This window comes from Coenobita brevimanus, chromosome 18 (assembly GCF_032717465.1).
Source record: "Coenobita brevimanus isolate Jiangsu-jjx chromosome 18, ASM3271746v2, whole genome shotgun sequence".
Classification (NCBI taxonomy): Eukaryota; Metazoa; Arthropoda; class Malacostraca; order Decapoda; family Coenobitidae; genus Coenobita; species Coenobita brevimanus.
Window position 1 is genome coordinate 7,775,403 of NC_136971.1, and position 24,990 is coordinate 7,800,392.

The 24,990-nt window shown below is 40.6% G+C and overlaps 1 protein-coding gene across 2 annotated transcripts in view; it reads left to right on the forward strand.

Moving 5' to 3' along the window:
- Positions 1-5,714: 5,714 nt before the first annotated feature.
- Nipped-B (Nipped-B cohesin loading factor) overlaps positions 5,715-24,990 on the forward strand; it is a 224,105-nt gene continuing 204,829 nt past the window's right edge. For both annotated transcript variants that reach the window (XM_080266118.1, XM_080266119.1), the window contains exon 1: positions 5,715-5,848. The gene's annotated coding sequence lies outside the window, so the exon portion shown is untranslated. The remainder of the gene's footprint in view (positions 5,849-24,990) is intronic.

Sequence of the window (24,990 nt, forward strand, 5' to 3'; positions counted from 1 at the left end):
AAAGTTTCTGCAAGTCTAGCGCGTTATTTCTTAGCTTTATGGCATCACGTATTGCATCAACACTGCACTGAGTTCGTTCATATCCAAAAATGTCACTAGAATTAGCTTCCTTTTATCAGAATACCTAATGACTTTGTCACAGAAATGTCATTAATATCATCAGTCAGTTGGTTAAACTTTTGCTTATATCAGCTCTCGGTTCGCTGAAGTGTGGGGATATCAAATTGAAGACCACTAATACATCTTTTAAGTTTCTGATTTTTACATCTTTTGCTGTCACTGAAACACTTTGCACACCTCTGACCAGTGGTTTGCTGCTCACAGTGCACAATGTTCTGCAATGAAGAGAGCTGTTCGACCCTCCGATTTTCTGGTGTCGTTACTTACATTCTCAAATGGAATAACTCTTTGCCTCTAGGAACTAAATGGTTCTTCTGTTTTCCTGTGTTTGGTAGCGTTGCGGTGCTTCCATCAATGTCACTTAGTTTTGCATTCAAGGGACACTTGCAGTATTTGCAATTGCTCTAGTTCCGTCTCCTTCTAGTCTAGTAAGCCACTTATATCTAGTCATTGAATTATTTAGTTCGAAAACGCAGGCTGTACTTCTTGCTCATTGTTTCTTCAAAAGACACATGAAGGGCACTCGACAGTTACAATAACGTTCCTCACGGAAGGCTGCTGCGGTCTGTGAATGAGCGTAGGACGAAGGCGGTGTAACTCAGCTGAGAATCCTAACAGAATGAGGACAGGAGGGTGACAGTGAGTGGTATAATACGAGTACAGTACAGTACGTCCAGGACAGGAACGATCTCTATGATGACAAATGTCCATTTTATTTATTATTTTTTAGTTTTTTTATTATATGTTCTTATATTGGTTTGGTAATAAAAATAGCTAAAAATGTCGCAAAGCAATAGAGTAGCTAAAATGTCGCCGAGTCACTAATTGGCAGAAAAAGTAGCTGAGCGACTTTTCGCCAAATCTAGCGACGAAGTTGCTAAGTTGGCAACCCTGGCCCGGGCTTGCGGCTTGCAGCAAAGTCATTTTGTTGAGGTTAGTTAATGTCGCTTAATGTTTTGAGACAGTATCAGTGGTCAATAGCGAGGATAACAACAGTATATAGTACCAGCCTGACTGTCCATCACTATCAGTAGTACCACACTGGATGCCTGCAGAGAAGGTAAGGGTTTTACTGGGAAAATCTATAGATAACAGCGTAAATATGCTCTGTAAGAGTTCAATTTATGGTAGTTATTTCAGCATTAATATACCCTTACTCTTCTTTGTAAATAAGAGATTGGAGTTCGTGACAGAAAGGACAAATAACACTTTCGTGGAAGTCGTCTTGATAGTATGGAAGTTACTTCAATGCCACACGCTGGCTACGCAGCTGGTACTGTTTGGTTGATGTCTGAGTTCTCTATGAAATTGTATGACCATAATGAACCGTACAAAACGCGGCAGAAGGAAGAGTCTGATCGAACTGGAAGGGCTGGATTAACCCTTCAAAAGTGGCCTAATAGAATACGTCAATGGACCCAGGGTTTTAAGAATTTTACAGGTGACTACTTACGCACAAATATAACGACGGTGTTACGATAAAAAGTCTGGAATATTGCCACAATGCTCTTTCCACAATGAGTTTTCTAAAATTGCCGTCTTTTTAGGAAAAGACTAACAATACAATATTACACTAGTCGCAAAGAAGTGTAATGAAAAGGATGTAGAGACTCAGTCGTTTTCTGCCACTGAGCTGTGACATAAGCGAAAAAGGACGAATAGTCTGGTAAAGTTAGGATTTAAAAATTACAGTAGAAGTAGGAGGAATAAATGCCAGGGGGTGTGATGTGTAAATAATATCGCCGAGGAAGTTACGTAATATCCAAAATCATCGAGAATATGGCTCATTATGGGTTTCATAAGTGACTGTCCGAGAGCTTTCACACAGTTTCACCCTCCTGGTTTTAAGATCACCGCTTATCTTACATTCATAGCTAATAAACCGAGTGACCTCGACTTTGAGCCGTTAACAAAGCGTGACGTCATTGGGTCGCATTCTCTTTGGCTCAGGAGTTTTAATAGCAACCCTTTTGTCTGGTGTTAACTGGAATAAATACCCTCAGGCTCCTGTACTCAGTCTCAGCTGCGTCCGCAAGAACAATACTAAAGCTGTTTAACACATGAAAAGGGGTATTTGTCTAGTGTGTAGTGTGCACGGTTCATTAGTCTCTCCTGGGAGAAAGTCAGCTTACCATCGATTCTTTGTTGTAACTTAGATTTCTTTGTTGGAAGTACAGTACAAGAGACGGGAAAACTTTGCACACTCATTTCCTTGTCCTTCCCACAAAACAAATATAGCATACGATAATTTTTCCAAATTTATTTTTGATGTAAGAACGAGAAGCGGGAAAATTTTGTCCTCTCCTCACGTGGTCCTTTTTACAAAAACAAATAAACTGTACTACGAAAACTACAAGAGACTGACTGAATTGTACTGATAAGCTACCAATGGGTATGAGTAGACAACGAAATTAAGACATGGGTAACAAAGAAGATAGTGATTGATGGAAACGGTACAAATTGGAATCACTGCATAGGCTGTTTCACGCAAAACTATAGGTCCGTCATTACTGTAATCAATGTAATGCAGTTTTATACTACATTTTGTTTTGTTTTTTACTGGAAAGAAAATAGTGTACCTTATATTATTCTAACGTGCTTCCATCACTGCTGAAATAATCTTACCTAATTTGTTTCTTCCTTCTTCTTTAACGAAAACAAGAGTTATGGGAAGATTTTCTACTCGTCCTTCCTCCAAAGTACAGCCATGATACGAAAAGGAGTTGGTCGTAAGAGTGTTTTTCATGAAGAACACGAGACATGCAAAGGTTCTTCATTCCCTTTTCATTTTTCCTATAAAAAAGAAGTTATGGTTACGAGGAGGAATTGATTATAAGTTCAATTTACAGGAAGAACAAGACAAGATGTAAGATTAGGCAAGGTCCTTTTCTTGTCCTTCCTTCAAAAACAATCTAAACAATATATATATATATATATATATATATATATATATATATATATATATATATATATATATATATAATTTTTTTGAGGCGAAGATGCATTTGACAGGTTGGTGACGATTGGCTGAATGCAACATTACTTCAGTCTCTACTTGTTAACATTATTAAGTAACAACATATATTCGAGGGGGAAATTTGGGTTAGTAAATGTTATTCGGACATGTTGCATTCAGCTAATCATCACCAACCTGTCGAGTGCATCTTCGTCTCAAACAAACAAACAAACAAGAAAACAAACTCAGTATAGGATACGAAATGTTCATTATTATTTAAGATATGAAAGTGAAACGGATTTTGCACTCTCGCTTCCATTTTTCCTTCAGAAAATTAATGATAGTTACGATCATTTATCTTGGTTACGACAGGCAAACGATCGTAAATTTGTGAATCCGTGTCCTGAAATTGAAAAGAAGGGTCGTATTCTGTCTTATTGTCAATTTAGGAGACTTTTTGTTTTCCATTACCAGTTTATTTATGCTGTTACACTTTAATATTCCCTCTACGCTACTTATATATTTTTAAGTATCGACATACGGTAGGTTGCATGAATGACATACAAGAGAATGATAATGTGTCGTATAGGGAAATAAACTTGAAAAAGGTGTTGAGTCCTCTAACCTGACAGGGATATTTTTTTCTTTATTCCTCTAGTATTAGAGTGGTAGGTTTAATAAAACTGTCTAAAGGTAACAGTAACAAGTCCAGGTAAAAATATCATCATACTGAAAAGACTTACAGGCCACTTTGCAAATCCTTCAGTACGAGGGTTCTTTCTTGAGCTAACTTTACTTGTAGAGGCTGGAAGCTATCTGCATATATCTATATACCTAGGCTTTTTCTTCTAAAAAGGGGGGTAGCCGAGACAGGATGACACACTCACCAAATCACTCATCCACACACGCACATTTACTTGCCAGGGGAGAAGGCACCGCTCCTCGCCGCACGAAGGTCAACTGCGCAGTGCGCAGGACTGGAAAAAAAAAAAAAAAAAAAAGGAAAGGAAAATAAATAAATAAAAGAAAAAAGTTACCGCACTGAAAGCGTTTTATCCAGAACTTGATGTCTCCTGAAGTATGCTTATTACGAGGGGTCTTAACCTGAATATAATTGTAAGGAGGTTGCACAAATGAAGTAAGATGTACCATAAGTAATGATTTAAAGGGCATTATGTAGACTGTTTTTAACCTCTTCGCTACTATGAGTCTCTTAAGCTTCATAAAATTGTCTTCAGTAGTAGGAATAAAATGAAAATGTGTCATCGTACTAATGGGTTGAGCTTTCAAGAAATGTCTAGGGTGCTTAAATAACTTCCACTAGCTTTCCTGTTGCATATATTAATTTTTTTCCCCACAAAAAAATGTTTGTCCGGTCTCCATAGTTTTGTCTATATATATATATATATATATATATATATATATATATATATATATATATATATATATATATATAATGATTTTGTTACCACTGATATTGTTTTTCTGATGAAGGCTGTAATATTAGCAATGCAGCATCTTTCCTTTTGGGCAGGAATTCACCCAATAACATATTATAAATTTCCTCTCTTTACTAGAATTCGTTTTCTCAGGATGAACTAGAAATATAGGAAGATCCTGTACTTTCCTTTCCTCGTCCTTCATGAAAAAAGTTTTGATCAGGAATCGCTTGAAAGTTTGTTCGCGAGTCCATGTCGTCTTTAGACAGTATCTGTAATAATTATAAGGGTACATTGACTGTATTTATTGTCAACGCTCCAGGGGTCTTTGACACATATATATAAGCAAATTACTTGGCCACCATGAATTCCCATGTTCTGCATGATGCATGATGCTAACCAAAAATGTCTTAGAATTCATGAGTTTTCATTTGCATTTCTGTTGAACAACCCTGAAACTATCTAACCATAGAGACAACGTCAGTGGATATGGTTTTATCTTTTCAGGTATATTGAAACTTTCGTATTCATAATAATCCTGGAAATATCTCAGCCATTACTTATTTTTATTAATGACAACAGATTTATTTCGTATATATCCAACCAGAAAATATTGCTAGCTGATTCTTACGCAAATCTGACTGAAGTTATTCATACATATGTGCACAATTCAATCATGCCAACAAAAAATAAAACAAAGGGACACCAGGCAAACTTTTTGAGAAATTTAACAACGTAACCCTTGAACATCAAAGAGAATGTATGTGACAAGTTTTCTTTGATAAAACTATATTTTCCTCAATATCTCGCAATTGGATGAAAATTTTTGGTATCTGTATGCTTTAATAGATAAAATGTATATCTATAAACCTCACTGCAAATCATACTTTAATAAAAATTCATAGGAACTTTGAAAAAAATGAAAATATTGTCCGGTTTGGCAGGAGGCCCCACAGTGACCTGCACATATTTACTCCTTGTATTCTTACGCTTTTTTCGAATTATGCATCGCATTGTAATTAATTCCCTTATTTTCATACGGATAAATTAAGAATATCCGATTGTTGCTGAGTTTCCCACAGTTTGAGCCATAATTAGCGAGATAAAGATGTAAAATATGGGGTCTAGTTCGCGTAGCGGAGGAAGCGGCAGTGTTGGGTCGCCCTGATGTCTGTGGCGCGTCTTGTTGTTTGAGACCAGGAAAATCCACAATTTTTCATCTTTCTAGTGGCTTTCTGTGGCATTTTGGAAGGTGCCGCCTCAAGTGCTGTGGTGACAATGTTGAGTATTTGGTCATTACCCCCATAGCGTGAGCAGAACCGAGCCTTTTGAGGTAAGTGGCGAGTTTCACCTCTCTGTTCTTTCTGAAGTTTCTTTTCGTAGCTGTTTTTCAAAATAAGACTCGAATTTCTAGCCACGGGTTTGGCGAGAGGAATACTAGTTACCACCTATGTGACTGTCACATAGGGGTTGACTCCCTGTCGCACCGTTTTGAGTCAGCTGATTGTCATGTGAGCCAGGGGAGAGGAAATATTTTTGAATGTTGTAGGCGAGGCTGACTGTACACTTAGCCATTGTACCCTAGCGGCGACACCCGTAACCTCATCATTCCCCTTGCATCACCCCTATTTACGCTTTATTCCACACCCTGTCCCGTCTCAGAGAACACCCTGGCCTTGGTTTAAAGTTGGGTGGCCATGGTCTGTGATTCTGTAGGGGATTTTGGTCGGAAATCGGAGTTAAATGAGATGTGGGTGGGTAGTTCAGGGCCGGCGAGATAGATGGCGCAGCATAAAGGTCCGCCGCCAGAAAATGGAGTCAATGCACTAAACCATCACCATACATCATTCTCCATTGCCCCACTTGTATTTTTCCTTCTTACACCTTCCTCTCGTCCGCACGTACCATATTGAGATATATCCTAACCTCATGATAGAAAAAAAAAAATGTTAGTTGGGGCCTAGTCGCTTCACCACTCCCCATGCATTCCCTTAACGCCAAATGAATAAATGTAATTAACCACACCATTCCCCCGCTTTTGTAAGTAGTGCAGTATGCGATAGATTGTGTTTCCTACATTTTATCAGGTATAGATGTGATGGATTAGGGAATAAAAACTGGGCAGGTGTGGTGTTGGTTTGCATCAGCTGATTTGGTAAGATTTGTGACCTTAATAACTGGTTGGCATTTGATAATGATAGTGTAAGAATCTTTAGTGTGGGGAAGTTTATTTTTGCCCTGCACCATGTGTTTCAAGTTAACCGTATTGCATTAGGCAAGTTGTGTATACATTTAAATTGCCTGGTGCTATGATAGTAAAGTGCTTGTGGGTTAGGTTTAGCTTGTTTTAAGCTTGCATAAATGAGTGCTCTGTGATTGTGGCAGTGTCATTTTACATGGAATAGCTCAGATCATACTAAAATTTTCATCAAAGATTTAGAAGTTGCTGCTTTCACCAAAACAGACTCCTCAGTGCCCCTCATAAATTTCATCCTTTCAACCTAGACTTTACCCATGAATTATTTGAGTGTACTGTCGAGCATGAGTTTTCATGATTTTGCTTATATTTAAAGTTCTCTTACTGATAAAGGTTTTTTCTGTTTAGGTCTAATTGCAGTATTTTTTTTTTTTTTAATGGACTGCTCTGGCCATGAACTGAATATTTACCTTGTTTTGGGAGAGTGTATTTTTATAAATTTGAACAAATGGCTTTGTAAAAGTTATTTTAATTGGTGTTTCATTTCATTTTTGTTTTTGAAGGCTCCAACATGTTTGCATGCGTCGGCCTTGGTCACCTAGCCTTATGGCGGCTGTCCATGCTGCTCAGTCTCTGGCAGCTTCCCTGTTTAGTCCCTTAACCCTGAGGTCAAACTCAGTGACCTGGCCCAAGTTCTTTTTTGGTCTACCTCTTGTGGTGGTGGTGAAAACGTGCAAGAGTCAATACTATACACATATTTACCTTTAATTTAGCAGACTGCACAGGATGTCTTTCTGTTCATGTACTGTTTGATGATGTGTGGTACAGTATTTGTACTGTTTTATTTGTTAAAGTTTAGACTTTTCTCACTGATGTATATCATATGAAACTTATTTCCATGGGAACATGCATTAAGTTGCAGTGGTGTGGCTTTAGTTACAAACTTCCAATGAAATACCTCATGTAGCTAACTTAGATTTTGACTAGCTTAGCAGGATGATTGAGGCACTGGAAATTTCTTCACTCTGTGTTATCTGTGTTTCTTGCTAAGACAAGAAATAATTCAGGATTTTTCTGTCAGCAGATTTCTGTCAACAAGAGTGACAGATGAGTGTTGGGCAAGTGTAGAAGCATGCTTCGACAAGTTTGAGAGGAGTGAGAGAGAGTTTTTGATTGGAGACATGAATGGCAAAGTTGGGAATGTACGAGTGGTTGGTCAGTGGGGTGTGCCAGCTGAAGTAGATGGGAATGGTAGTGCTTTGTTGGACATCTGTGCTGGTAAGGGGTTAGCAATATTTAACCCCTACTATCGGCATAAGATGATCCACAGGTATACATGGAGAGTTATGAGGAGGATGGATGGTGAACTTGTTGAACGAAAGGCAATGATAGACTATGTGTGTGTGGATGAGCGAATGAGAAGACAAGTGGTGGATGCAAGAGTGTGGAGAGGGTGGGGGAATGGAGTCTCAGACCATCACTTGGTGATGGCCAAGGTAAGGCTATAAAGAAAATGGTTGAAGAGACGAAGGGGAAGACAGGAGGAAACAGCTCCTGTGAGAAGAGTGGAGAAATTGCAAGATAGTGAGAAAATGGCAGAGTATAAGAGCATAGGGGAAGAAAGATTGGGAAGGTATGAGTTAGAGCAGATGGAATGGGTGGAAGACGTACGGTACCGTATGTAAGATATTCACGGAAGAGATAGGAGCAGCGTGTGAGGTGGTTTGTGGAGTGAGGAGATTTAGGGGTGTGCAGGGGACAGCATGGTGGAATGATGAGGTGAAACGAGCTATGGAACAAAAGAAGAAGGCATATAGTGAATGGCTAGCGAGTAGAGGTAGGGGAGAAGAGAGAGGTATACGTGAGCAGGAGAAGGGAGTTGAAGAGATTGGTGAAGGAGAGTAAGAAGAAAGTGGATGAAGAGTTTGGGAGGAATCTGAGTGTGAAATGGAGGGAGAGTAAGAAATTGTTTTGGAAGGAGGTAAAGAAAGTAAGGCAGTGTGAAAGATAGGAATAATAGATTGTTGGTGGAGAAGAGAGAGAAACTGAGGAGATGGAAGGAGCACTTTGAGGGTTTGTTGAATGTAGAGAGTGAGAGCAGTGCGAGTATAAGTGGTTGGGGAATGGCTGGGAGAAGAAGATGTGAGAGGAGGGAGGAAGAGATCAGCAGGGCGAAAATAGTGGAAGCAACGAAGAAGATCAAGATGGGAAAGGCCCCAGGAATTGATGGAGTGTATGGTGAAATGCTGAGGTACGAAGGTGAGATTGTAGTGGAGTGGATTTGGAAGTTACCGGTACGTAGATTGGCTTGGGAAGAGGAAAGGGTTCCGGAGGACTGGAAATCAGGTATAATTGTTCCTTTATACAAAGGAAAAAGGGAGAGAGAAGTATGTGGTAACCATAGGGGTATTGCATTCTTAGTGTGACTGGAAAAATATATGGTAGAATACTCATTGATAGGGTTAGGCATATAACAGAGGGGCTAGTTGGAGAAGAACAAGGGGGATTTAGGAAAGGAAAAGGGTGTGTAGATCAGATAATTATTTGTTCTAAGATGTTTAGTGGAGAAGTATCTAGAGAAGGGAAAGAAAGTGTATGTTGCCTTCATGGACTTGGAGGAAGCTTATGACAGAATAGATAGACAAGGTATGTGGAAGGTATTGAGAATATATGGAGTGGAGGGGAAATTGTTGAGTGCTGTGAAGAGTATGTACAATGTTGAGTGCTGTGAAGAGTATGTACAAAGGAGCAAGGGCTATGGTGCGAGTGGATGGTGAGCTGAGTGAGTTCTTTGCTCTCAATGTGGGACTGAAACGGTTTTGTCTCCATGGTTGTTTAATATATACATGGATGGGGTTGTAAAGAAGGTGCAACGTAGGGTGGTGGATGTGGGGGTGGCTCCAATGAATGAGGGTGAGATTTGGAAGATTCCGGTGTTGTTTGCTGATGATACAGTGTTGTTGAGTGAAGATGAATGGGAGTTGCAAGGGTTGGTGAATGAATTTGGGACAGTGTGTAGGAAAAGGAAAAGGAAAGTTAATGTAAACAAGAGTAAAATTATGGTGTTTGAGAGGAATGAAGTCACAGAATGCACGGTGAGGGTGGATGGCAAGGATATGGAGAATGTGAGTGCATTCAAGTACTTGGGTAGTGTGATGAGTAAGGATGGAACTTTGGGGGATGAAGTGCATGAAAGGGTACAGCAGGGAAGGAAGGTTGTTGGTTCACTGAAAGCAGTGATGAGAAATAGGGTGGTGAGTACGGAATGGAAGTTAAGAAGTCACTGCATGATAGTATTGTGATCCCTACCCTGACGTATGGAAGCGAGGCATGGACCTTGCAAGAGGGGAACAAGTCAAGAGTGAGAGAGATTTGTTTTTGCAAGAAGAGCCAGAGAACAGTTTGCATCTCTCTCTCTCTCTCTTTTAGCCTACTTTTCTGAGTTGTGTATTGTGTGATTCATATATGATAGTTATTTGTTTCTTGGTTGACTCATTATAGCAGTAACTGAACCTAATTTACCATACCATTTTTAACCCCTACTTGCTCAGGATGTATGTATTTACCTCAGTGCTATGCTTGTGCCTGTGATGTACAGCCATATGTCCTATTACTGTATATCATTGTTTTCTCAGTGCTTTTCACTTGGTGGTACAGAGGTGTTGGAGCATTTCCTGAGTCTGGTAAAGGCCACTGAAGCTCTCTGGAGCTGTGCCTGCTAACCAATCATGCTCGTCTGGGTGCGAAGGGGTTAAGCTAGCCTAATTTGGATGAGGCAAAGTTCCATTTTAGTGCCCTTACAAAGGGCCAACATTGTGACGAAAATAGTTGCACAGTGGCAGCTTCTTTGTGGGATGGAATTGTCAGTATAAAGTAACACTAATATTCTATGGCAGTGGCTTCCAAACTTTTCCGTTCCATTGTCTTCTAGACAAAATAAGGTAATATCTGTGGCCCCATCTGCACCTTACTTTGAAGAAACAGTTATGGCACTGCCACATGATGAGGATGTTAGACATGAGATTTTAACACCATGGTAAATAGAAGCAAAAGCTGTGGTACATATATGGAAAAGAGTAAAAGAATACCCGAAAGTGCTTTGAAAACTCGTTGGTATGGCAGAAATTATACCATATTTTGTTTGTAACGAGGTGGAGTCAAAGGCTTTCATCTCATTAACACTCCTCCTCTTACTGACTCCTTTCTAACTCTTTCTCTTCACCACACTGTTACATCTTTATCACTTTTCTATCACTACTTCAATGATCACCGCTTCTCTGAACTGTCTGCTTGCATCCCTCCGCCACAGTGAAAAGCGTGTAGCACCCTTCTTGCAACAAACTCCATCCCTCTTCCATCCAACACTCTAATGCAACAGTTAATCATTGCCCCAAGTCCTTCATGTATGCAACAGGTCAGTTCTGGAGCTGTCTTCCTCTGTTTGTGTTTCTTACTGTCTATGACCTTCACTCTTTTAAATGCAGTGTGTCCGGGCATCTGGAGTGGATATTGAACTTGGCTGTCTTGTTTTTGTTTTTTCTTGAAGGAACAATCTTGTGGGCTCCTGGCCTTTGTTTCCTTCTTCCTTGCATTAAAAAAAAAAAAAAAGAAAACTTGAATCACACAGTAGAGTCCATTTTCCATTGCAGTGGGACTGATGACTGTGTTCATATTTGATGCCCACCTGGGTGAAAATCTCCACTTTGCAGTGATAAATGAGAGAGAAAACTCAACCAGTTTTCGGATAATTGGGTTGCATCTCTTTCACACCCATACATTCATCAACTGTTTGACTGCTGTAGCCTATGTTTTTGGTCAAGGAATAACCTTGAAGTTCCAGGAATTCATATTGCTTTGGTTCCAAGTATGCTTGGCACTACCTGCTCAAAAGAAAGGACATTCCTCACACATCTTGCCTCAGGTAGATCGTCATGAAATATTGTTAATACTGAAATGACTGTAGGTGCCAAAGAATACAAGTACTCTGTGGCCCCCTAGTTTGGGAACCACTGTTCTTGGAGAATTGAGCTTTAGTTGCAAGGGAAGAGTGCAGAAAAAATTAAAGATATTTAAGTGGAAATCCGAGAAATTGGTCTATCGTTTTGTTTATGAAGGCTTCAGCATGCTTGCTTGCTTCAGCCTTGGTCACCTAATAGTGGCTGTCCATGCTGCTCGATCTTTGACAGCCTCCCTATTCAATCCCTTATCCCTGAGGTCACACAATGACCACATTGCAGGTCTTCTTTGGTCTGCCTCTCGCAACTCTACTCCCAGCGTTCTGCACCTAGTTTTCATATAGAAACAGAAGTTGTGATTATCTTAGGCATAGTTATGTTATGCAAAAATGGTTAGATCTGTGTGAAACTGCAAAGAGATAGTTGATCATGAGTTTGTTTGTATGATTTAGGGTCTTAAAGTACAAATGCGGTACAGTACTTGCAGTGGGCACTGGTATTGGAAGAGGTACTCCAGGCCAGTTGATTTTGCTTTTCAGAATACTTTGCAGTATTGGTATGGAGTGTGGGTAGACTGGGTCAATTGTGTGGTAGCCTCAGGAAGATGTGGAAAGGTTTTGGTAACTTAGATGGTTTGCTAGGCATTGTCGTCTGTCATCATCTTGCATTTAAAGTTTTTTTAAGGTGGAGATGGGATTCTGGGGTCGTGAATGATTGTGTGGTCCACTTCATTGGGCATGATGTTGATAGGTCTTCCATTACACTCCAATCCAGTACTTTCATGTTTCTGGATTGTACTTCACCCTCTCTGTAGGTGGAAGAAAATGTCAGGATACCATACTGGTGGTGGTACAGGCACAAGTCAGAGGAGAAAGTAAGCTCTAAGTACAGTACATGTTCCTGCTTTATGGTATAGGGGGTACACTTGTACGATCTATCTATTTATGTATATCCAGACACCTTAATCCTGTAAGAGGTGGTTGTCTACTTTGAGTTTGCTGTTCCAAATAGCTAGTATCAAATCGTTTGATCAATGGTTTCACAGTGTGTGTGGTTGCAGTTCACCATTTTCTTAAAGGTAGTCATTCTGAATCGATTGTGTATTTCATATATTGTATGAAGTTGATTAGTTATAATGAATTGATAAACAACTAGGAAACATTCGTGGAAAGTTGTTGCACTGCTCAAGATTATTTTCAAATGGTACGTCTGGTGTATCAAAAGTAAAGATAGAGGTGCTGGTATTTCAGATACTTTTGTGAGTGAGTGTACAGAGCTGCTTGCAATGCAAGTGCTGGATGGTGAGGCTAACTGTCCTGTGCCAGTACAAAGAGGAATTTCCAGCTCTTTGCTTTTGCATCTTTAGTTGTTACATTTCATACCATATATTATATACCAGTACAGAACATTAATATATTATATCCATGCATACTTCTTGGACGATAAGGTTTAGCTAGCTACAATTGTTAGTGTCTTCAGTCAGGACTTTTTTCTGCATAACCCTGCCCTAGGGTGGGAAAGGTCTTGATGATGATGATAATTTTTTGGCAGTAGAAAGAATAGAATGTGATAGCGACCATCATCTACTCACTTGATGTGTAGTACGGACTGCATCTTGTATCACCTTTATCATTCTTTTTGTCTCCCCTCCTCTCTTCCTGTTTCCCTCATCTTTCCTGTCATCCTCTTATTACCCTTCTTTCTCTTTCAGGTGGCTTTACATTGATTGACAAGCTTAGGTTAATGGTGTCCTGTAAGCCAGGAAACCATGTACAGTGCTGGGTGGTAACCATACAACCAACCCTCGTGTTCCCCACGTGTCAGCAAGTAGGTTGGCGGAGGGTTAGTGCCCCTCCTCATAAAACCACAAACTCAAAGACAAATGGCCACCCCTTGTGGGATTGTGGCATCTGGCTATAGATAGATACTGTAGGTAGATATACCGGTACAGTAATACCCTGATATACGATACCCCTAGATGTGATACCTTGGCTTAGCGATGGGAGTAGAAAAACCGCCATACCCTGCCTAATGATGGCCAAACCTTGGTTTAACGATGGGTTTTGAATTTTTCTACTGATTTTTATTATATTTTAGGCTAAGAGTCTGTGTTTAGGTTGATTTATAAACAGATTTTAGACTTGGATTAATGTGTTTTAGCCATAGGTGGGGTGAACATTGTCATTTTGAGGTAGTTTACTAAGTTTGATTTTTTCCAGACATTTTTGACGATTTTCAGATTTTATTTGTAGGTTTTAGTAGTTATTTACAGGTGTTAGACTTAGGTTAGCTTCATTTACAGCTGTTAGGCCATTTTGATTGGCTTTAAGCTTGTTTTTGGGCTCATTTGGTGGGTTTTGGACTTAGTTGTGGGGGAAACCCAAGGCTGAAAAATGCATCCCATTACTTTACATGTTAAAACTCCCCGATATATGATACTGGTACCCTGCCTAACGATGGGTTTTTACCAAACCAATTGCATCATTAAACCGGGGTATACCGTACCTGTACTTTAACATTAACTCTTTGATACCTGAGGGGGTCCTGAGCTGAATATACTACAGATGTCTGCTGCCAGCTACTGTAGAAGGCAGTTAATTACCAGTATCTTCAGGCTGAAAGGATTAATGGAAGTCAAATACAGTAATCCCTTCAGTTCAAATAATCTCCCCTAAGCAGAAAGAAGACTAGCCAGAATGAAATAGAAAAGCCATCACCTCATTGGCGGTCTATAGCCAGTTACCATAATCCCATATGGGATGGCTGTTTGGCTTTTGAGTTAGTTATTTTACGGGGAGGGGCACTAATCCTCTGCCAACCAACTTTGCGACCTGTAGGGAATGCGAATAGGTTGGTTACTGTACTGTATATTTTTACATGTAAACGGTTTCCAGGCCTGCAGGGAGCTAATAGACTTGCCACTCAATGTAAAGCTATTGTAGTGGCAAGTTTATATACCGTATCTTCCCATAGGATTAAGCTAAAGTCTTGATAGTAGGTAACTTAATCAGCCACATTGCACCTGACTGCTGGTGTTACAGTGTTTCAAGACTGTGAATATGCTGTTTCTAAGAAAGGTGCTGGTGTAAATGAAATGGGAATTCCTTTGAAGCAGTATAAATTTACAAGAGGGCAACAATAAATCGTTAAATCAGTAGGGTATGATGTGAGTGAGTATGAAGACATATCAGTTAATTCAGACAGGTTGTGGATGCTGTACTGTATGTGGAATTTTCTCTCGCATGAGATTCTTTGTGCAGTATGTTACCTTTGCCAAATAATGAGAACTTTAGACACTTCCTTGGGCCTTGATCTTGGTAGAATTACGCTACATGGCCACAGTATATGAAAACCTGCATGACAGCAGTGGTCTGGACTTAATTTGCAAGCATTGACCTTAGTCTGCTGTTCACCTAAGTCAGCAAAAGTACCGGAACCTTGCCAGTACTTGTATGGCAGTATGCTTTAGTATGTATGCTGCTAGTGTTGTCTGCCTCCATACATTTCAGCATTTGCTATGCACAGGATTTTTCAGGGATGGTACTTTGCATACTGATTCAGTCATAAAGCTCATAGATTCAGAATCCTGTACCATTTAACTAACTGTTGATAATGCCCAAACTACTTTATCATACTTAACAGGCTGTGCAGAAAAGGGTCAAGTTAACAGTCACAATGGATGAGGCATGCTTAAAGATTAACTTCAGTTTCATTCAACATGCCATGATAGGGTGCAGTAGTGTGTCCTTTCACTCCCCCCTCCCCTCCCTCCCCATTGAGGGTTCATTGATGGACATGGGCGCATACTACAAACACAGACACTCCACCATCAAATATCCACAAGCACATCTCACCCTGCTCTTCAGAAGCTTTCCACATGTACATGAAGTTGTGGGTCACTTCCCCACTGCAAGAAAGTGTTTTGTTTGTCAGTACAGATCATTTAGCCTGCAGGGAAACATGGTTTGAGTACAGCTACCTGCTCATATCAGGTGTTTGGAAGTCAGCCAGTACAGTTCAGTTAATGTATATGTATTCCCTGTACTTACTGTACCTATTGTTTATACAGCCAGCTGATAAATGTTTATAGCCTTCTTGGCCTGGTCCTGCCACAATGTTGTTGTGATAACTCACCTATACTTTGATGAAACTCATAAGGTTCTGAGAGAGAGAGAGAGAGAGAGAGAGAGAGAGAGAGAGAGAGCTGTGTACATAATGACAGAGGATGATCCCCATAATATTGTGGTGGGACAAAGCTGAGAAGACTATAGCTTTTGTTCTTGATTGTACATACACACACAGCCTGCTTGAGCCCGTGCCAGACACTGTTATCGTAGAAGAACTCTCTCAGTGAAAAGGTTCAAACCCATGTCTGGTAACCCATAGAGTGGTTGAAGCATACTTCAGAATTTTTATTCTGGCTATTGCTAGATGGTTTTATCCATCTGAGGGAAACTACAATTGAAGGAATGTCAATTTTTTTTTGCTTTAACCAGTTTAATAAATAAAGACCATTAGGATATGTGTAGTTTTGCTAGCACTGGATAATTTTAATTCGTCCTTGGGTTACAAGTGTTTGGCTGATTTTATGCAACGGTATTGACAGTGTTTACAGAATGTTAAGAATCTTGGTTTTAGCACTCTTTGTCATGAGTAGCCTATTTCATTTATCACGTTAGTTGCTGATATTTCAGAAACAAAACACAGTTCTGTATTTTCAGTATTTTTTAAATTTATGGAGTACTGTATTTAGTGGTATGGTCGAGCTGGGCCGGAAAAGAGTGTGACAAATTATTGAGGACTGCATTAATTAACCCCATCAGGGAGGTGTTGCTTTTGCGTCTGATCTTCAAGTTTAATTAAATTTGAGATCTGCAGTGCGTATAAATGCAGTTTCTTGTTCTTTTTAGTGTTGTTTCCTCGAACTTTGTATGTTGATATCTTAGTTCAGAATAATAAGTGTGTGCTATGGATCCAAGATTCATTTTCCTTTATCTGTCACTAACTTGTTGTGGGGTCCATGGTGTTTTGGAATTCATTGAAAAAGTATTCCCATGCCTGATAGAGTTAACACCTTCAGTTATAAGTGGTTGTATCCTGTGTATTCACATAGGCTAATGAAAAATCCACAAACTACAGTGCCACAGTACTATGTTTTATTATTTAAATTTAAAAGTATCACTGCACTCAGCTGTTTTATATATTAATCCAGCCTTTCTCTAACCTTCCTTACTTTGTTGTTCATCTTTCCCCACCTCCTCTATCTGTTACTGGCATTTATCTCACTTTGTAAATCTGACTTCATCAGTAGTTGTTAATTAGGGTGGAACTTCTATGGCTAAGCTTGTCGTACAGTTTCACCTTGTCAGAAATTGCCGATTACCAGGTTATTCATGCCAAGCAAGTGGCATATATCTATCTATCTACAGTATCTATACAGTAGCTATACGCTTGTGTACCATATCAGTGCAGTTTGAGATCGATGAGAATTTCTTCTTTATTAGGCTTATGCTAAGTAATATACAAAACATCTAGATATGCGCGGCAAAAGACACTGTTGCGTATCCCGGAATTCTTTTTTTTTTTTTTTCCTAACCATTTCCAGCGGTCAGCAGAGCGGTTTTGTTGATGTATGTATGAATGTATGACCCATTTCATTGGCTCACAGGTGATAGATACTACAGTACTTAAATGTTTTCCTGTATCTGGATCCACCTCACCCCTTTGTAACGTCTACTGTATGTAGGGGTAATAGGGTAGCTAAGTGAGTGGGGAGGGATTGGTTATACAGGATGCTCTATATTAGTGGTTATTTATTTATTTATTTATTTTTTTGTATCAGAGAGATCGCGTGGACATCAGCAGGTGTAAAGGTGTAAGGTGTCTAGTGTATTTAATCATGATATATCCATTATTTTACTTGTAAAGACCATTTCAAGAGGCACGCTTCTTGACCCCAATGTTGTGCTTTTCTGTACGTGTTCCTAAGGGTGATGACAGTATCCAAGGGAGGAATGTGAAACGTAGTGTAGTTCTTGGATTTCCACTGAGTGCCTTATTACTGTATCACGTGTAGCATCATACCATGTGCTTTCTTACCGGGGAGTGCTGATGGTAGTCTTGAGAGAGAGAGAGAGAGAGAGAGAGAGAGAGAGAGAGAGAGAGAGAGAGAGAGAGTTGGGGTCCGAGCAAAAACTAGGAAGTTCGCCAAATTTGGAGTGTTATACTGAAGAAGGAAGCATATTAGTGTTGGGCAAGTGAGTCGGTGGAGGTTCCCTTCTGCGTCAGAGAGGCGGTGGTAGAGAGGGGGAGTTCCGTGACCTAGTGCGTAAGGTCCAGCTGATTCAGGCCGGGAAGAGGGACGAAGGGGGCGCATAGATACGGTAGGCTGAGTAAGGATAACCAGCCCAGCATAACTGCTATTCGTACTGTACAGTCAGTTTGGGGGTTCCGAAAGAATGAAGCTAGATTTCATCTCATTTGAGTTCAGAAATTTGTATTGCCGGTATGTTTCCGACTTTGGATAGCCAGTCGAGTAGCCTTAATATGAGCAGATTGATTAGTTAATGATTCTAGTTTTATGAAATAATTGGCGAAAGTGTTGTAGTGGTGTAAAATGAGAAAATGAGTGTTAAGTGGATAATCGTAGTGTGGTGAAATGTGTTGTGTTAGTGTGGTAGAATATGAGAAGTTGAAAGAGTGTAGTGCTGTGGTTTGGAGGTGGTTTTTGTTGTGACCCCTGGCTCATCTGGATGTGAACACGGTAGACTGCAGGTTGAAGTTTAGGGATATATTGGTAGATGGTGTGATTTGGTATAGTAAGCGGGTGTTTGTTGAAGAGTAGATCCATGATGCCAAATGAAGGACTTGTTAAAGTCTGTGTACAGTGAATAAGTAGAGTGTAGTAGGGTTAAATGGGTGAGAGTTGTGATGGCATGTTACAGTGAGCAAGTGGGTGTTGACTAGACGCACTGGAGCGTGTGGGCGGGTGTTGCGAGCGTCAGAGAGCGTGGCAGGAGGGAGGAGAGCAGTGGGGGGAGGGAGGGAAGGAAGAGAGTTGGGGTGAGGGGAAGCGGTGTTTATGGGGGGACGTAGGAAAATTGGAAGAGTATTGTGGAGGGCGAAGAATACGGGAGCTTTGGGGATGTGGGGGGGGGGGTGTACAGAGGATGCAGATGTTTGTGGGGGAGGGAAGAGTAGCAAGTTAGGGGTTGGGGGTTGATGAGCGAACGTGTTAAAATTGGAAGACATTGGGGGCGAGAGAAGAGTGGAGATTTGGAGGGGGGGTAGGGGCGTTTGTAGGGGGGACAAAGGAGAATTGGAGAACTGAAGTGACATGGCGCTGGATCGGTTTGGCACAGGATTCAGGTACTTGTACGGGGATGCTGTGAATGCGTTCGAGCCTCACTGACGAATGCACATAAGCTAACGCCTGTCTGCAACACTCAGGTTAACCAGACTTAACACTTCAACACTGTCTACAGCCAGTATTTTGTTGTATCATCTCTGCATTTTCTCTTAACCTCCCTATGACTGTTTGACATCACAGTGCCGTAATTATTTCAGATATTAAGACGTCTCTGGCTACCTTTTCGTGCACTGCTTCGTTTGGAATAGATTTGAGGGCTGCATGTTAGAAGAAACAGTAGCATGTGAGAGGACCGTTGAAAGACAGGACGGGAAAAGTGGAGTATTCGATTACTGTGGGTTACTAGGAGGGTACGAGAGGGAGTTTGTTTAAAGTGAAGATGTACTTTGGATAGAAAGAGGAGGGTTCGATACGACAACTTGTCAGGGAAGAAGGGAAGTTCAGGACGGAGGGAAAAGAATGTGTTGAGAGATTAGGTGCGTACTAGTTAATACGAGGGTACGAAAGGGTTAAAGTGAATGTGTAGCATGGATAAGAAGGGGAGGGTACGGTGCGATGGCTTGTTAGAGGAAATGATGTGGGAACGGGGGAGAGAAATTTAAAGAATGGTGAGGAAAATATGGTAAGGAGGGCGCTTCTGGTTAATTAGAGGGTACGAGAGGGAAGTTGTCTACGGTGAGGTTGTTGTTACTGATAGTTGAGTTAGAAAGAGAATTTGGATAGGAAGGGTAGGATACAATAGCCCGTGAGAGGGAGGAATGATCATATTGGAGAAATAAAACTACTAGAGCGTAATTAGAAGTACAGAGGAAAGAGAAGTTCATTAGAAGTAGCTACCCCTTTATATTAACCCAATACATATATATATATATATATATATATATATATATATATATATATATATATATACACACACACACACACACATATATATATATATATATATATATATATATATATATATATATATATATATATATATTCTAATCCCCAGACGATTTATTTGGCTTAAGGGGTAACAGCCCTCAGGTAATGGATCAGAAAGTCTCCCAGTTCCTTCAATACGGTGACTCCTTGATTATTATGTGGATGGGGGGGGGGTCTCATGGTGAGAAAGAGAGAGGGGGGTACGATCGGTCAGGTTGGAGGTAAGACGGAGCAAGAAGGGGATTGTGTGTGTGTGTGTGTGTGTGTGTGTGTGTGTGTGTGAGAGAGAGAGAGAGAAGGGGGTACGGTCGGTCGAGTTGGAGGTAAGACTAAGCAGGAGAGGCAAGAGTGAGAGAGAGTTGTAGTTGGGGGTAGTAGAGGTGAGAGGGAGCAAGAGAGTGGGATTATGTGGTGGGCGGGGAGAGAGAGGTAAGAGGGCTGTGTGGAGAGGGGAAGGGGTGGGTGTAACGGGAGGGGTGGCTTGACGTGGCGCTAACTCTGACCCCCCCCCTCTCTCTCCACCTTCTCCTACCCCTCTTGCCCTACTCAGCCACCTTCCTCCTCTGCTCTAAACTGGGCCGACTACCTACCCCTCCCCTCCTCTCTCTCTCGGCTTACGTAGAACAATGTTTTTGATGCTTAGTTTCAAATTGACCATATTTTCGTGGTGGAATCTTTATTTGTAAGTAGTAGTATTGCTAATGCAAGAAGATGTGAAACTGATTTTACATTAGCTTATTAACTTCATGTATTGAGGAGGCATATTGTTGCAAGTTGAAGGTTATTTAGCAGTACTGTAGTACGTAACTTCTTCAGTATGATGCCTCCTTTGTATGCTTTCAACCCGCTAATTCAACTAATGGAGAACAGTTCGTAGTAATCTAACCTGCAATTAAATAGTCTCAAGCCTAATAAAGTCGTTTGAGGATAACAAGGATACCCGACACAGTAAAATGGTCATTAAAATAAAGCGGCTAAGGCGTCACGATAACAAAGTTGCAGCTGCTGAGCTTTGTAGGCGTGTTGGTACTATACGACAGCTGGACGTTCTAAAACCCCTTCAGCTCGAGGATGTCTTTAGTATTCCAGCAATCACCAGCCGATGTCACTCAGCCTGATAGATATTTGGAGCTGGGGGGTTACATGTAAAACTTTTAGTAATCCCATCGGTAGAAGTAGGCTATAAAATAAGCTTGAATGAAGTCGTCTGGAGATAGAGTACCGGTAAACCAAAACTGATAAACTAACCCCATCAGTAGAAGTATAAATATGATATCGTCTGGAGATTGTAAGAATAAACCAAAACTGGTAATCTATACCCATCGATAGAAGTGTAAGTTGAATGAAATCGTCTGGAGATATTAAACCAAAACTGATAAACTAATCCCATCAGTAGAAGTATAAGCTCATTGAAATCGTTAGGAGATAGTTAATCAAAACTTATAAACTAACCCCATCAACAGAAAATAAGTTGATATCGTCAGGAGATAGTAAGAGTAACCCAAAACTGATAAACTAGCCCCATCAATAGAAGTTTATATTAAGTTGGTGGAAATCATCTGGAGTTAGGAAGAGTAAGCCAAAACAATTTACCTAGATCCATCGGCTTCGAACTTAGTGCAGTATTCTGTGGGGATTTAAAGCTGTATAAAAAAAAATAATAAAAACCTTCCCTAAACTACCCCTTCCCCTCGAAGTTTAGATTTCCATCAGTATCTAGATTACCTTGGAAGGGAAGGGAAAATGTTCAGATTGGTAGCCCTGTTAAGCTAAAACGATCCATCCTGCTGATATTTGGTATGGTGGAGCGATAGATTTTTAAACTAATGAAGCACGCATATCTCTTCCTAGATAATGAAAGCACAACACATTCGCCACCACATCTATACTGTTGGTTTATTTTCAGCCATAAATGCTATTCTGGCCAACACCACAGCTTTGTTCACTCCAGACAATATTTTGATGGTAAATTATATTCGAGGAATACAGTATTATGATCTGTAATGTTATTCGTAAATGTTAGAATCACTTGTCAACGTGCGTAACATGTACTCGCATGGCGGCGCTCACTTTTTTCCCCAGCTTGACATGAGCCGAACCACTTGTGTGACTTTTGTGACAGATTTTCCTTTCCCGGGCAAATTAACAAGCAAAATGTTTCATGAAAAAAAAAAAAAAAAAATCGTCGTGTGACCCTGTCCATAATGTGCACGATATGTCAGTGTCAGATCATAAGACTGGATGAATATCGGAGGTTGTTCGTAGTCTGCACTGTCATGACGTAACATCTCAGCCGACATGGGTAACATTTTTAAAGAGACACAAATAGCACTTAAAAATCAGTGTAACGTAAATCGCATTAATAAAATTGTACTTTTCATCGACATTTTAAATATATTTAAGGGAATAAACTACAAAAGAACGCACAAAAATTGCGAAGGGATTTTTGAAGAGACGGGTCAAATGACTCCGCCAAGTTCCAATAATTTCCGCTGCTCGAAGGGCAGACCTTGTCCATCGAGCGGATTGGATTTTTGTTTTAAATACCCCTTCATTGAAGATGACTTCAGACATCCAAAAGGGAAGGAAAAGTTTAAAAACACGGGCGTTAGAAATTTCGTGGCAGATCTTCCTAAGCGATTAATTCCACTCACCACACCTCGTACCCTTTTATAATTGTCATTGATGCAGTGTTAAAGCGAATAACATAAAAGAATGTCAAGATGTAATATGCAGAATTAATCGCTAAATAACCCTAGATGTTACGAAGTCTCTAAATCCACTTAAAATGCCTGGATGTTCATTGGACGAGGCGCGTTGGTTGGGTCGTGCAGCTAAACTTGTGGATTGGCTGCTCTCTCTTGGTTACCTCAAGGTCAGCTGGTCACGTTACTGAGAGAGAGAGAGAGAGAGAAAGAGAGAGAGAGAGAGAGAGAGTCATACCGTCGTAACATCGGGATCGTTGTATCAAACTGAACATGTAATTGCGTATTAATGTATAACACTGAAACGGTAATACACTTTTTGATGGTAGTATTGCGGTAATTTAACTGCCAAAATCAATATACAATAATGGAAAGTGAATAAATAGCACTTAGCTGATAGTCATTATACCTGCACTACCACAGGAGTTATGATACCATTGAGTTGTATTCTCGTCAGCTTGGGAGATTTAATACTTCCTCAACCATTTATTTTCCACGTTACTGGCACACCTTAACATCCCCTAGTATGTTGCTGATAGTGTTGATGTTACCAAGATACAAATAACACAAGGGCCTTGAAGTGGAGCCTTCGAAAAACCTTTTCCTCGGTTATGGAATTTGCAGATTACATCATAAGCACTTTACAACGATGTTTATTTTTTCAACAAATCACTTTATTCACACTAGGAAAGATTTTTCGAAGTGGAGGGGTTAGATAAACTTTGTCGATGTCTAGAAGTTAAGTGATGAGATCATTGAGGTATAATTTTCAAAATTAGTTCCAGAGTAATGTGTTATATGCCCCATATTGGCAACAAAGATGCATTTCACTCACTCTAGTTAGTCCGGGGAGCTACTCAGTATTTATTGACTGCTGCCAGACGGTTATATTTCGGTGACCAGAAACCATTCGAGCTGAAGGGATTATCAACATTAAATCACGTCTTTCCTTCATTCTTTCCCCTTCCTTGTGCCTATGGGTGACTTTACACTGAGTGACAAGCCGATTGGTTTCTTGTACACCAGGAAACCATTTACTACGCTGGGTGGTAACCATATAATCAAATTATGGCGCCTGGTGGTTTAGTGGGTAATTAAGGCGCTCCAATCGGATTGAGCCTGTGTAGGTTTATATCCAAGGGGTGGTTGGGGTTTATTGCTCGCGTAATGCCACTCAGGGGTCACTCAAATGTCAGGACCAGCTTGCCTAACCCCGGGCTCCTCCGCGTCTAAAGGCGCAACATAGGATTGGAGAATGGATGGATGGATGAATTCATTGACATGTTTTAGTTTCGTCTTGTTACCAGGAGATGACAGCAAGGGCATCTTGTACCAAAGAGGTTACTGAAACCAGTATGTAACCACTGCAAGGGGGAAAATAGAGCTAAGTACCGTATTTTGTAAAAAAAAAAAAATGTGAAGGTTCACACACACACACACACACACACACACACACACACACACACACACATGTATCGGTTAGTGTAATGGAGTTGCATTACATAAGTTGGCCATAATGTCGGACGACGCTTAGTTACGACTTGGCTCTGGGAGGATGTAAACTGGACAGTAGTGGTGCTTTTGGTTGTTTTTTGTGGTCGTGGTGGTGGTTATTCATAAGCTGGTGGTTGGGGTCCTTTTTAATGTGTTCAATATATTTGTGAGGACCTACAATTACATCAAATATTGTAAGGGATGGGAGTGTGATGGTGGTGGTAGTTGCAGTGAATGTTGAGATAATGGTCGGGGTCCAAGTGTTAGCTTTAAGTTTGGAGATTATTGATTTTTTTTTTTTTTTTTTTTTTTTTGTAGTTACGATTGTTGAATGATTGCTTTAGATGGTTTTAATGGTTGATGGCAATGGCGGTAGCAGCAGCAGCAGAAGGGTGAAACAGTGGTGGGGCGGTGGTGTCACGTTTCCTGCGCGCGATGACGTTGGTGTTGGGAGAAAATACAGATGGTCTGGCAACATCGCATCGGCCCGCCCTCGTTTGTTAGGATCTCCAGACAGTAATGAAACGATAAGCGTATTATATTTTTTTTTCTAGAAGTCGTGAGATAAGATTATATTGGCGTTGTGAAGGATTGGAATGATTGATGCTGATTGAGACTGATCAATGTGCTTTCCAAGGGACGTAGTAGGGAATTGGAGGGAGGCTGTGTACTCGCCGACGAATCACCCAGCCTGCCTGCCTAGCTTACCCTGCCTACTCCCCTCTCTCCCCATCCCTGCTGCACTCCCGCTCCCATACCTCCTCCCTCCACTGCCGTTCCTCCTGACCCCCCATGCCCTGCCTCCTCACTCCCTCTCCCCTTCCCCTC